At 36.6% G+C, this 13,526-nt stretch overlaps 1 protein-coding gene across 2 annotated transcripts in view; it reads right to left on the bottom strand.

Annotated features, from left to right (window-relative positions):
* The window catches only part of PPM1A (protein phosphatase, Mg2+/Mn2+ dependent 1A), a 52,289-nt gene that overhangs the window by 17,513 nt on the left and 21,250 nt on the right, over positions 1-13,526 (bottom strand). The window lies entirely within an intron of this gene.

The raw sequence follows: 13,526 nt of genomic DNA, 5'->3' as shown, positions 1-13,526 counted from the left end.
CCTCCCTACTTATTGAGAAAAGTACATCCATCTTTTAAAGTTTAGTGCAAATTCTACCATTTCCATAGGTTTTTCAGTCTTTGACAAAGCCATTAAGTTATTAAATTACTGTAAGTAGTACAGCCTCAACTGTCAAAGTGCAAAGCAATTATCATACATATAGCAAAGCTTGTTACACAGAACAAAATCAACCTACTATAATCTACTGATGCATTAATTTAATGGTAATAACATGTATCATTATTATTATACTCTATGACCCTTAGTTATAAATAGTAAAGGAGATTAGAGGGTCTAGAAACAGCCATGTGGACAAGCCTGAAGGCTTAGCTAATCTAATCCTTTCCCAAGAACCAGTAACTACAAACCCTGGTCTGGAATGGGCCCAGACAACACAGGGAGACAGTTGGTTAGAATTTAGGTCGACCTCTACTTGAGTGATAGCCTAGGAATGCAGAGACTTGGGGTGCAAGTCATCAAATAAGTCACAACTCAATTCAAACCAATCTGAACAAAGGATAGAACGAAATTTAATAGAGGTAAAGGGGGGAGGGGAAGTAGGGGGAAGGGAAAAGTACCTAGGTACATCAGGATGCAGTTATGAGACTAAAGGATTGATGATGCCAGTGATGCTAAGCTTTCAGAAGAAGATGGGAGAGAAAGGGAAAGAGTAACTCCTCAGGAAGGTAATAGTTTCCAGTAACCTTTTTCCCCTTCTTTCCCTATCAGGGCCAAAGTAATACACAAGAGAGAAGTATGACTGATTGGTGTGATAAAACAATCTCCTGCCTACTCCTCTGTCCCTTATTACAATTCCGCTAATGACGGTAAATAATGAAAACTAGCCATTTATTCCTTATGCTCATATTCATCAGATTACCAGATACCAACTTGATACATATCATGACAAGGGTGAGTGTTTTGACTGGACAAAGGATAACATAACGATGACACCTTAATAGCAGACAACGTTTAAGAATCATTCATTCATTCTCAACAACTCTCTAAAGTGAGTAATAACACCTTCACTTTATAGATGAATCTTAATGAGACTAAAGGACTTGGCCAAGGTCACGCAACTGATTAAGTTTAGAGGAATCAGGACTCTAATTCAAGCCTGACTCTGAAGTACCATTTTACTAAGGCAATGGTCTTGATAATAGATGTACAAAAGAATTACCTGTGGACCTTTTGAAAAATAACAATTAACAAATCAGAATTTCCAGGGTAGGGTTGGAACCTAGGCATCTGCGTATCCATAGAAAAGATTAGATGGGACGCCTAGATAGGTATGTGATTAGATGATGATTGAGTCATCATAAAGTTAAGTCATCTGCTGAAAGTCAACAGCAATTTGCCTCATTTCTGTACCTCAATTCCTTTAGCTAAGCTAAAGGGGAGGAGGGAGATATAGTTAAGATGTTTGATATTTACTAATCTAGCATTTCTTCTCTATACAATGGACACATTTATACTTACCTCTGAATGTTGCTTTGAGGTTTAAATGAGGCACTCAGCAAACAAGTATTTAATTATTACTACATTCTGACATACACAGTCACATCTAGATTCTGATATTACCTAAAAGGGAACTTACTCTTTTATAAAAAAGTCCAATAGTTATTTTCCAGATATATATGTATGAAATTACAAAGTAAATAATTTTTTGAAGACAAATAGGGTAAAAGTTCTAAAAACAAAACCCAAACTTTTGAAATATATGTTAGAATATATATTCTAACATATATATGTTGAAATATATATATGTTTGAAATATACATGTTAGAAATGTAAAAATGTAACAAACCAAGTCAACCATCTGATAAAATTTTAGGTCCTGCTCAATCATAAATATAAAAATATGGGTCAAGGACACATTCAAAGTTTTGTGGTTGGACTTTCACATAGCAAAAACAGGCAATTTAGAAATTTTACCTCCTGGAATTTTGAGTAATTTGTAGAATCCTAGTGAAGCAGCTAACAATAGCTACATAAATACAGCAGATGGTTATGTAAATTAATACCAGAAATATATTTTCTTATAAATACTATGTTTACATAATCATCTTCCAAAAGTGGACTATTTACTAATTATGTAGTCAAATTATTAAAATGGCATAAATCTAGAAATAGTAAATTCCAAGGGGATTCAATATGCCAATGAAAGCTTAAGCTAGTTTCTGGGAGAAATTCTAGTTCTCACCTCATCTTTTTTTTTTATGTTTATTTATTTGAGAGAGAGCACTAGTGAGTGTGGGAGAGGGGCAGAGAGACAAGGAGAGAATCCCAAGCAGGTTCAATGCTCAAAGCAGAGTCCAAGGAGGGGCTTGATCTCACTAACTGTGAGATCATGGCCTGAGCCAAAAATCAAGAGTAAGATGCTCACCTGACTGAGCCACCCAGGTGCCCCTCACCTCATCTTAAATCTACTCTGCACACATGCTGACTAGATTTCACCACAACACTAGCTTATCAGTTGATCTGAACTTTTCAAAACAGTACTATGACAATCACAAGACTGTATTCATCTTTGATATAATCAGAAAATTTGGTGAATATTTTTTGTCTTTTTAAAAACTAACTCCTAAACTGAAAAATTCTAAGGCTGAGCCAGGAAATAATTCATTAAAGTCCATCCATTGGCTTTTATTAAGAAAAACTGATCTTATAATGACAGCATAAACTCTCAATCAACCTTGTCATTTGGTTTAATCTGCTCATAAATCCTCCCCTCCTCCCCATAAAAGCTCTATATATTCAACTGTTAAGATCCTTAAGCAACATATTAGTCCAGAAACAAGAGTTTTTCAAGTGAGCGTCTGGGTAGTCTTTTAATAAAAAAACTGTGGTTTTTTTGTTTACCTATGGACACATAGTAAGTGGGCTCCATACACAGAGGTCAAAATACACGTATGTAAACAATGTGAAGAAATGATATTTTAAAGTTTAGGGGGGATCCAGAGGGATTATATACAAGAAAGATTAGAAGCTCCTTGGGGGAAGAGGGAAAAAATGGAACACTAACTAGTAGCAGTGTATAAAACATGGCAAAATTCAAGTCATTTGCAGTGAGATATGGGAAGTAAACCCTCTACCACTACCAAATATTTAGCATATTCTACATTGCCCACTAATGCTTATATATAGATTTTGTCAAAGAAGAGGACAAATGCTCAGCTGACCCTGGAAATGCACATTTACTAAATAACAGAATATTAAGCAATATATTCCACAGCTGGGGTTCAATAAAGAAACACAGATTCCTTGTGGACGTATATCTGCTGTAAAGGATAATTTAGGGTACACAAACTACTTTTAACTTCCTACACTATGAGACATGGTAATTCATAAATTATATTTTGTAATACAAGGCAGTCACCTCAAAATTATCTATGGTAATGATAAATAAGTGCATGAGGGGCGCCTGAGTGGCTCGGTGGAGTAAGTGGCCAACTCTTGATTTTGGCTCAGGTCAGGATCTCACAGTCATGAGATCAAGCCCTGGGTAGAGTTCCATGTTGTTGGGCTCCATGCTGGGCGTGGAGCCTGTAGAAGATTCTCTCTCCTTCTCCCTCTCTCTCTGCCTCTCTCCTGCTCTCTCTCCCCCTCTCCTGCTCTCTCTCTAAATAAATAAATACATACATACATACATACATACATACATGGAAAAACTTTTTACCAATTTGAGGGAAAAAAGTTAATCTTTGGATAATTTTTCTCTCATTGGGAGTCTGAAATTTCTCATCTCATTTACTTTAAAAAATGATCACACAGGGGCGCCTGGGTGGCGCAGTCGGTTAAGCATCCGACTTCAGCCAGGTCACGATCTCGCGGTCCGTGAGTTCGAGCCCCGCGTCGGGCTCTGGGCTGATGGCTCAGAGCCTGGAGCCTGTTTCCGATTCTGTGTTTCCCTCTCTCTCTGCCCCTCGCCCGTTCATGCTCTGTCTCTCTCTGTCCCAAAAAATAAATAAATGTTGAAAAATGATCACATATATTTATATTTACAAATTTGATTTTGATTAACTTGTATAACTCATCAGAGCCAAAAGGTAGAAATTATCTGTCCAAACCTATTTTACAAATGAGAAGGCACCAAGAAATAGAATGATTTGCTCAAGGCCACAAAGCTAGTTCTGCAGTAAAGGTTGAGAAATAGGACCTAGGTTTTGGACTTTTACTCCAATTCTACACATGCTATCCTGTGTACTTGCAAATGAAGTAATGGAAACCTAAAAACATAGACTTTTTATTTTTATTAATGTTTATTTTTTTTAGAGAGAGAAAGAGACAGAGTTTGAGGAGGGGAGGAGCAGAAAGGGAGACACAGAATCTGAAGCAGGCTCCAGGCTCCGAGCTGTCAACACAGAGCCCCACATGGGGCTCGAACTCACGAACCATGAGATCATGACCTGAGCAGAAGTCGGACGCTTAACTGACTAAGCCACACAGGCGCCAAAGAAACATAGGCTTTTTAAAGACAAAACACAAAGCACATAGGCAGGGGAGGCTGTCAGAGAATAAAGCTGAAACTTCCTTAAGTGCCATTTCTTCCTCTGCCTATTCTAACTTGTCTTCTAACCTTCTATCCTACCAAAGATAAATGACCAAAACAAACAAACAAACAAACAAAAGGAAAGGTAAAGAGAAAAGGAAAAAAGGCAAGAAATCTAAACTTCGGTTTTTTTTGTTTTTTTTTTTTTGGTCTGGGACAGAGAGAAAACAACAGTGAACAATTAAATTTCTGGCAAAGCAAATCTCAAATACTCAGGCTTAATAAAATATGAGCAAAGAAAAGTTAGGGGATATATTTTTAAAGATTCACAAGTTACAGGGAGAATGGGAGTACCTCAATATTCATTAGCTCCAAATTGGAAACTACGCATCAACATACAAGGTATGAGAGGTCACTGAATGAATAAAAACTGCAGGCTATCAATTAAAAAAACAAACAAAAAAACAAAAGACACTCTGAAAGTAGGTTCATGGAAATGAAAAACTATTATTGAACTAAAAATTTCAATGAATAGCCAATCAGAGACTACAGAAAAAACAAACCTATACATGAGATCACCTCAAGAAATTCTTTTAGGGGCGCCTGGGTGGCGCAGTCGGTTAAGCGTCCGACTTCAGCCAGGTCACGATCTCACGGTCCGTGAGTTCGAGCCCCTCGTCAGGCTCTGGGCTGATGGCTCAGAGCCTGGAGCCTGTTTCTGATTCTGTGTCTCCCTCTCTCTCTGCCCCTCCCCCACTCATGCTCTGTCTCTCTCTGTCCCAAAAATAAATAAACGTTGAAAAAAAAAATTAAAAAAAAAATAAATTCTTTTAGAACTCAGGTCTTTCCTCATCTTGTTAATTCCAAACATACAAACCCACCCATATCTATACCCATCCTATCCTCATACCTTTCTGTTACAAAAGAGGACTCTATGCTCTCACTTAACATAAATCCCTCTACTAGAGCTTTAAAGCCCATGCTTCAAAGGAATCTTACACTACTTACATGTCTTCTCTGGAACCTTACACTATTATCCTCTTTATATTCAACCTCTCTCTTTCAATTGGAGTACAACTTTTTTTTTTTTTTAACGTTTATTTATTTTTGAGAGAGAGACAGTGTATGAGTCGGGGAGAGGCAGAGAGAGACACACACACACACAGCATCTGAAGCAGGCTCCAGGCTCTGAACTGTCAGCACAAAGTCTGACGCGGGGCTCGAACCCACAAACCGCAAGATCATGACCTGAACCAAAGTCAGACACTTAACTGACTGAGCCACCCAGGTGCCCCTGGATTACAACTTTTAAAGATACTCAAGGGGCACCTGGGTGGCTCAGTCGGTTGAGCTTCCGACTTCGGCTCAGGTCATGATCTCATGGTCTGTGAGTTCGAGCCCCGCGTTGGGCTCTGTGCTGACAGCTCGGAGCCTGGAGCCTGCTTCAGATTCTGTGTCTCACTCTCTCTCTGACCCTCCCCTGTTCATGCTCTGTCTCTCTCTGCCTCAAAAATAAATAAACGTTAAAAAAAATTAAAAAAAAAAAGATAAAGATACTCAAATGCCACCCATTACTAATAAGTCTTTATGTGACTCCTGCCCCTCTAGCTACTCGTCTGCCTTTTTCTTCCCTTTGCAGTTCATCTTCTTAAAAACAAGTATTGATGCTCTCTACACTGTTGTCTGACCATTCCACCAAAATAAACTTCTCCAAGTTGCTTATTACAATGGAAAGTTTTAGTCCTCGTTTGATTGATTTCTTAGAAAAGCTTTCAACACTCCCTCTTCCAATTTCCCACTGGTTTTTCAAGAGGCTACACACTCCCAGCTTTCCTCCTGCCCTTAGCTTTTCCATCCTTGTTCCCTTTGCAGACCCATCTTCATCTTCCAAAACCATTAAATGTTGACATTCAAGGCTTAAACCTAAGCCCTTTTCTCATTTTATGCTGGCTTCGAAACTATTAATGTACATAGGAGGAAAGGGAAACAGAACAGATACACAAGGACTCAAAGTATACACTCATACTTTATTAATGAAAAACCCAGCCACGCAAACATATACTTTCTATGGTTTAAAACTAAGTTCATCTCTATGACTTGTCATTATCTCTTAAGTAATCTCCTTCTTAAAAATAATCTAGAAAAACAAAATCCTGTACATAAAGTAAAAAGAACTTGAGAAATTGCCCACTTATCCAATTTAATAATAAGGAGACACCCGTTTTATGTCTGTAAATGGAAATACCTTTCATAAGATTAAACTGAAAAGTTATGGATGTATCCAATATGTGACTTTGGACAAATCCTTTCACTTAATTTCTAACTCTCTTCATTGATAAATAAACATTGATAAATTAAGTGAAAGATAAACCATTCTCAGAACAAGGTAATTCTACATTGAGAAATGTAGAAGTGAGAAGCCTAAAGTTTTAGGAATACTTAGGTAAATGGCATTAGTAAATTAATACTTCAATCTAAAACCATGCTGATGAATCCTATTTAAAAACTTTTATTCTCAATACCAAGATGAAGGTTATGAGACAAAGATTATTTTATAACAGAAAAATCAACTTGTAGAGAATGAAAAAAGAAAACACACAAAAACCAAAACCAAATTCAAACAAAAAAACAAAAAAAGAAAAAAGAGAAAAACAGTCACCAACAGTTGTAGGACTACAAGCTGGTAGCCTGAATTTGACCTTCACATTTATGGTTAGCCCCTTCCCTGAACAACATGCATTCTTCAGAGTCCCTACTACTTTTTATTGACCACACGGCATCTGAGCTTGTATCATTTGATAAAGAGGACAATATATATCTACTATGATGGTAACAGCATATAATCCATGAGGATGAACTCTAATCTGTTATTTCATGAGTGGTCACCTCATCTCAATGTAGCAAAAGAAAATATATCTGTAATAGGCTGAATGATGGCTTCCAACGATACCAGGTCCAAACCCTATAAATATTACGTTATTTGGTAAATCTTTGCAGGTGTGTTAAGAAACTTGCAATGGGGTAATTATTTTGGATTATACTGGGGTCCCTAAATGCAATCACAAGGGTCCTTGTAAAAGAAAGACAGTGGAAGAATTGTCACAGAGAAGTGATGTGAAGATAGAGCAAAGAGAGATTTGAAGATGCTGGCACTGAAGATTACAGTGATATATGGCTACAATCCAAGGAATGCTGCATTCTTCCCTAAAGCCTCCAGAGTGAACACATTCCTGCCAACACCTTGACTCTGGCCCACTGCAAATGATTTTGGACTTGTGCCCTCTAGATCGGTAAGAGAACAAACGTGTATGAAAAATAAGAAACTAGCGGTAAGAGAACAAACATGTATGAAAAATAAGAAACTAGAGTATAAAAAGTATTAATAGAGCTAAGGAAAGAAATTTAAGAGGCAAAAATTATTGTAGTATTTTAAATGGCATGAAAAACAATAATGAGCAGAAAACCTATAGAAAACAACCTGCAAGGGGTAAAATTCAAAACAGGAGAAAAATCATCCTGTATGCAGATAAGAATAAAGAGATGAAAGTGGGTAGATTAAAGATACAAAGAATGTAGATCCAACAATTTAATTAGTACATTATAAAAAGAAAATCAAATACTGGAGAATAAACTTCAAAGAAAAGAGAAATTAATCCTAAACTGAAGGAAAATTTGATGATTTAAAATGTTCATCAAATACTAGATAATTTTAGTAGAAATGACCAACACCAAAGTATAATTTGATAATGAATTTCAAGAATATACAAATTCAGAAAAGTGAAACATACCAAAAAACAAAAGCAAATCAGGCTGGCCTCAAACTTGTCACATGATATGCAATAATGAAGTCATGCCTATACATGTTGAGAGTAAAGGGGAATATTCCCAGAATTCTATACCCAGCAAAGCTGGCATTTATATGTGAAGGTAATAGAAAAGGTATCATCAACTATGACAGCATTAAACAAGTATCATCTATGTACCATTCATGAACAACCTATTTAAAGCCAAAATGATGTCACCAAGAGATTAATCAAAACCAGAAACTCAGTAATGGAGATGTCGTAATATAGAGAACTTTGGGGTGGGCAAAATATGCTAAGCAAATACAGGTGACCCTTGAAAAACATGGGTTTGATCGGCACAGGTCCACTTATACACAGATTTCCTTTTTATAAATACAGTACAGTACTATAAATGTATTTTCTCTTTCTTATGAGTTTTTTAACATTTTTTCTTTAGCTTATTTTATTCTAAGAATATGGTATACAACGCATAACATGCAAAATATGCACTAATCAACTGTTTATGTTTTCAGTAAGGCTTCTAATCAACAGTAAGCTATCAATAGTTTTGGGGGAGACAAAAGTTATATGTGAGTTTTTGGCCACGTGGAGAGTTGGTACCCCTAACCTCCATGTTGTTCAAGGGTCAACTGCGTAACAAAAGTCAAGGGTTGAGATTTTAATTTCAGACAAAGAAAAGCATAAGACTAAGTCAATAAATACGACTGTCTTTTTTTAATTGATGAGAGTGTACTCTAAAATTATAACTTCCAAATTTTATGGGCTAAATATTTTTATGCCAGATAATACAGAACAATCTTTCAAATATACTATATATTGAAATCAAGACTATATGCTCTGTTCAAACATGCTTAAAACATTAGTTAAAAACCAAGCATTTACTTGATTGTATACTGGAAAACGAAAGGGGTAAAGTTTCCTAACATACTCCCACCCATCCTACCCCAGGACCCCTCTCCCCTCCAAAAAAGAAAAAGAAAAACAAATGACACAGACCATACTATCTGACTTTACTACAATAACAGTAGATGCTGGTAGCAGTAAAGAAAGAAGAACACTTCTGAGACCTGGATATTGCTTTAAATAAGGCATGCTTCTAATAAACCTTGCACTGAGTTTGTATATTTTTAGAATTATAGGATATTTAATCCTATATAATCCAATAATAATGAGAAAAACTTTGTATCAATTTTAATGAGATGTGACCAAACCTTACTCAGGAAAATTCACACTTCCTTAGTAAAAAAGTAAAAATCAGCATACTAAACATCAACTCAGTAAGTAAAAAGAACAACCACACACACCTACACACAAGACCTATGGAGAGAAATATATTAAGAAAAATTAAGGTAAGGGGCGCCTGGGTGGCTCAGGCAGTAAGACTTCAGCTCAGGTCATGATCTCGCGGTTCCTGAGTTTGAGCCCTGCATCGGGCTCTGTGCTGATAGCTCAGAGCCTGGAGTATGCTTCAGATTCTGTGTCTCCCTCTCTCTGTTCCTCCCTCTCTCACACTCTGTCTCTCTCTCTCTCAAAAATAAATAAACATTAAAAAAAAAAAAGAAAGAAAAATTAAGGTAAATATGATGTTCTAGGAGGAAAATACGAGTAAAAATAGGTTAAACCACTAGTCTAAGAAAAAATATTATACAAAATTAGAAATCAAACAAACTGTACTTGCCTCACGGATAGGTGTTTTTTTTTTTTATAAAAACACACTGTACAATTCCTTGCCAATAAATTTGAAAATATGGAGGAAACAGGCAATGTTCTTAAAAATAAATTATCAAAATTTTTTCAAGCAGTTATGAAATAGAGACCAGTAACTCTGGAACAAAATGAGAAAGTTATCAAAGAACTAAAGAGCTCTAGGGTTCATGAAAAATAAAATAAAAAAAAACATAACCATTCCAGGGTAAAGAAGACCAAAGAGATGTAAGTGTAATGTATAATAGTGCACTGGCTTATACATATTTGTGTGTGCAAAAAGAACACGCATGAGTATACACACAAAAGGAAAAAAATAAAATTTGTAAAACAAATGTGGCAAATGTTAATTAGTCATTCAGGTTAATATTAAAGTTCGCTGTACTTTTTTTCTTAAAATTTTGTTAATTTAAATTGTTTTCAAAATAAAGTTATTAAAAACAAAAGTGTATCAGATAATTTCACAATCAATATTTTACAAGCCTTAAAAGAAATAGTAATAATACCCAATTTACCTAAATTACCTAAAGAACAGAGAAAAAAGCTTCCCATTTCTTTTTACAACTCTACCATAATCCTGATTAAAAACTGAAAAAGACAGCGCCCAAAAATACAACTACAGTCTGAACATATTAATACAGAAGCAAAAAACCCTAAGTAAAATGTGAATATATATTACAAATCAACAAGTAGAGCTCATTTTAAGAATTTAACTATGAGCCAACATTTAACAACCTATTAAGATGTCATCTTCTTAAAAAAAGTTCAAAGAAAAAAAAACACATGATCATCTCTTCATATGATAAAAGGGATCTAATAAAATTAATTCCATAATATAACAGATATTTGAAGCCAAAGAGGACACACAGTGATTAGGACAATTCCCAGGAAAAAAACGAATACAGGATACCTGCTCTTATCCTTTAGCAATGTCTAGAAATGGTGATCAATACAGTTAACATTTTTTTAAAGGTGTAAAATTATGAGACGAGATAAAATTGCTATTTGCAAATAATAATTATGTCATGACAAACTCAAAATCTAAAACATTATTAGGAAAAAAGTTCAGTAAGGTTATCTGATTACAGAAAATCATATAAGAAAACTATTAATAACCACTTACAAAATAAAGAAAAAATGCCAACAAAAGTATATCTGAATATATATTCAAAGAAATATTCAGGACCTTTAAGAAGAGAGCCTCAGGGGCGCCTGGGTGGCTCAGTCAGTTAAGCATCTGACTCTTGATTTTGGCTCATGGCATGATCTCACACATTTCTGAGATCCAGCCCTGTGTGGAGTCTGCTTGGGATTCACTCTCTCCCTCTCTGTCTGTCCTTCCCCCAATCACATGCATGCCCAAGTGCTTTCTCTCTATATAAATAAACTTAAACCCCCCTCCCCCCATAAAAAAAGAAAAGAGCCTCAGAATAAAAGACACTTCTATTTCTGAGACAGGAAGATCCAATATTACAAAGACAGTTATCCTCACTTTATTAATCGATAAATTCAGTGTAACCACAACTGGGTCCTTTTGTTCCCAGACCTTGATGAAATGATTCCAAAATTCTTATGAAACAATAAATGTTTGAGAATATCCAAAACATTCTAAAAAACATTAGCACTTGCCATACATAATATTAAACAATTTCAAATTATGGTAATTAAGAGGAAATACTATTGCAGGAATGAACTGATCAGTGGAACAGAATTGAGACTCCAGAAAGACAACTGTGCAAACAAAAATTCAAAAAATGGTGTTAAAACAGCTGGCCTATTTTTTTTTAATTTTTTTTTTTAAGTTTTTTTTTTTTTTTCAACGTTTATTTATTTTTGGGACAGAGAGACAGAGCATGAACGGGGGAGGGGCAGAGAGAGAGGGAGACACAGAATCGGAAACAGGCTCCAGGCTCTGAGCCATCAGCCCAGAGCCTGACGCGGGGCTCGAACTCACGGACCGTGAGATCGTGACCTGGCTGAAGTCGGACGCCTAACCGACTGCGCCACCCAGGCGCCCCTTAATTTTTTTTTTTTTTAACGTTTATTTATTTTGGGGACAGAGAGAGACAGAGCATGAATGGGGGAGGGGGAGAGAGAGAGGGAGACACAGAATCGGAAGCAGGCTCCAGGCTCCGAGCCATCAGCCCAGAGCCCGACGCGGGGCTTGAACTCAGGGACCGCGAGATCGTGACCTGAGCTGAAGTCGACGCTCAACCAACTGAGCCACCCAGGCACTCCAACAGCTGGCCTCCCCTCTCCCATGGCAAGTAACTGAATCCCTATCACACAGCTTAAAATAAATATCAGGTAATTAAAGATTTAAGCTTGAAATACTAATAATAAAACAATACAAGCGCATCTAGGCAAATATTTCTATAATCTTATAGTAGGAAAGGACTTTCTGAGTATGACATTTTTTTGCCATTGTGGCAAAAAAAGACTCTAAAGGAATAAAAAGCAACTCCAGAGGAATAAAACTTCTACACTATAAAACCAGGCTTATAAAGTTGAAAGGCAAATATCTTTGAAATAACTATTTGCAGGGGTGCCTGGGTGGCTCAGTCAGTGAGCGTCAGACTTTGGCTCAGGTCATGATCTCACGGTTCATGGGTTCAAGCCCCGCATCAGGCTCTGTGCAGACAAGCTCAGAGCTTGGAGCCTGCTCTGGATTCTCTGTTTCCCTCTCTCTCTTTGCCCTCTTCTGCTTGTGCTTTGTCTCTCTCACTCTCAAAAATAAAATTAAAATAAAATGAAAAATAAATTTAAAAAAATTGTCCATACAAATGGACAATACATGGAGTAATAAGCAAGCTCGCTAGCCATTAAACATAAATTCATTTTTTACACATTATTAAAGATTAAAAATTTATAATGTCCACTATTGGCAAAGGAATACAAAAAATATGCTTCTCCTAGATAAAGAGTAAACAGCCATCTTTCTAAAGGATATATATGACACACATTAATTTTAAATGTTGATTGCCCTTTAAATGATTTTGTATATTCACACTCTGAAGTGCCCTTCTACTACAGAAGTATTTAAAAAAAATTTTTTTTTCAACGTTTATTTATTTTTGGGACAGCGAGAGACAGAGCATGAACGGGGGAGGGGCAGAGAGAGAGGGAAACACAGAATCGGAAACAGGCTCCAGGCTCTGAGCCATCAGCCCAGAGCCTGACGTGGGGCTCGAACTCACGGACCGCGAGATAGTGACCTGGCTGAAGTCGGACGCTTAACCGACTGCGCCACCCAGGCGCCCCGACAGAAGTATTTTTAAATAAATGAACTATAAAACAAAATTAAGAAGACCAAGCCACTTGCTAAAGATAAATTCTTGAAATACAAAGCTCTTTGTGAAGCTGAAACTATGAGCCTCCTGGGTTCAACTCCCAGAGATGGACAAGAGTCTACATCCTGTAGAGATAGTAACAGAGATTAAAAATGCCCTGTGCAAGGGTGAAACAGAATTCTACCTCACTGAAACTAATGCCTGGGACGGAAGGGCTCTGCTGCCTATAAAAGG

This window comes from Prionailurus bengalensis, chromosome B3, assembly GCF_016509475.1.
Source record: "Prionailurus bengalensis isolate Pbe53 chromosome B3, Fcat_Pben_1.1_paternal_pri, whole genome shotgun sequence".
NCBI lineage: Eukaryota > Metazoa > Chordata > Mammalia > Carnivora > Felidae > Prionailurus > Prionailurus bengalensis.
The sequence above is the reverse complement of the archived record's forward strand: the minus strand, read 5'-3'. Positions and strand labels throughout refer to the sequence as shown.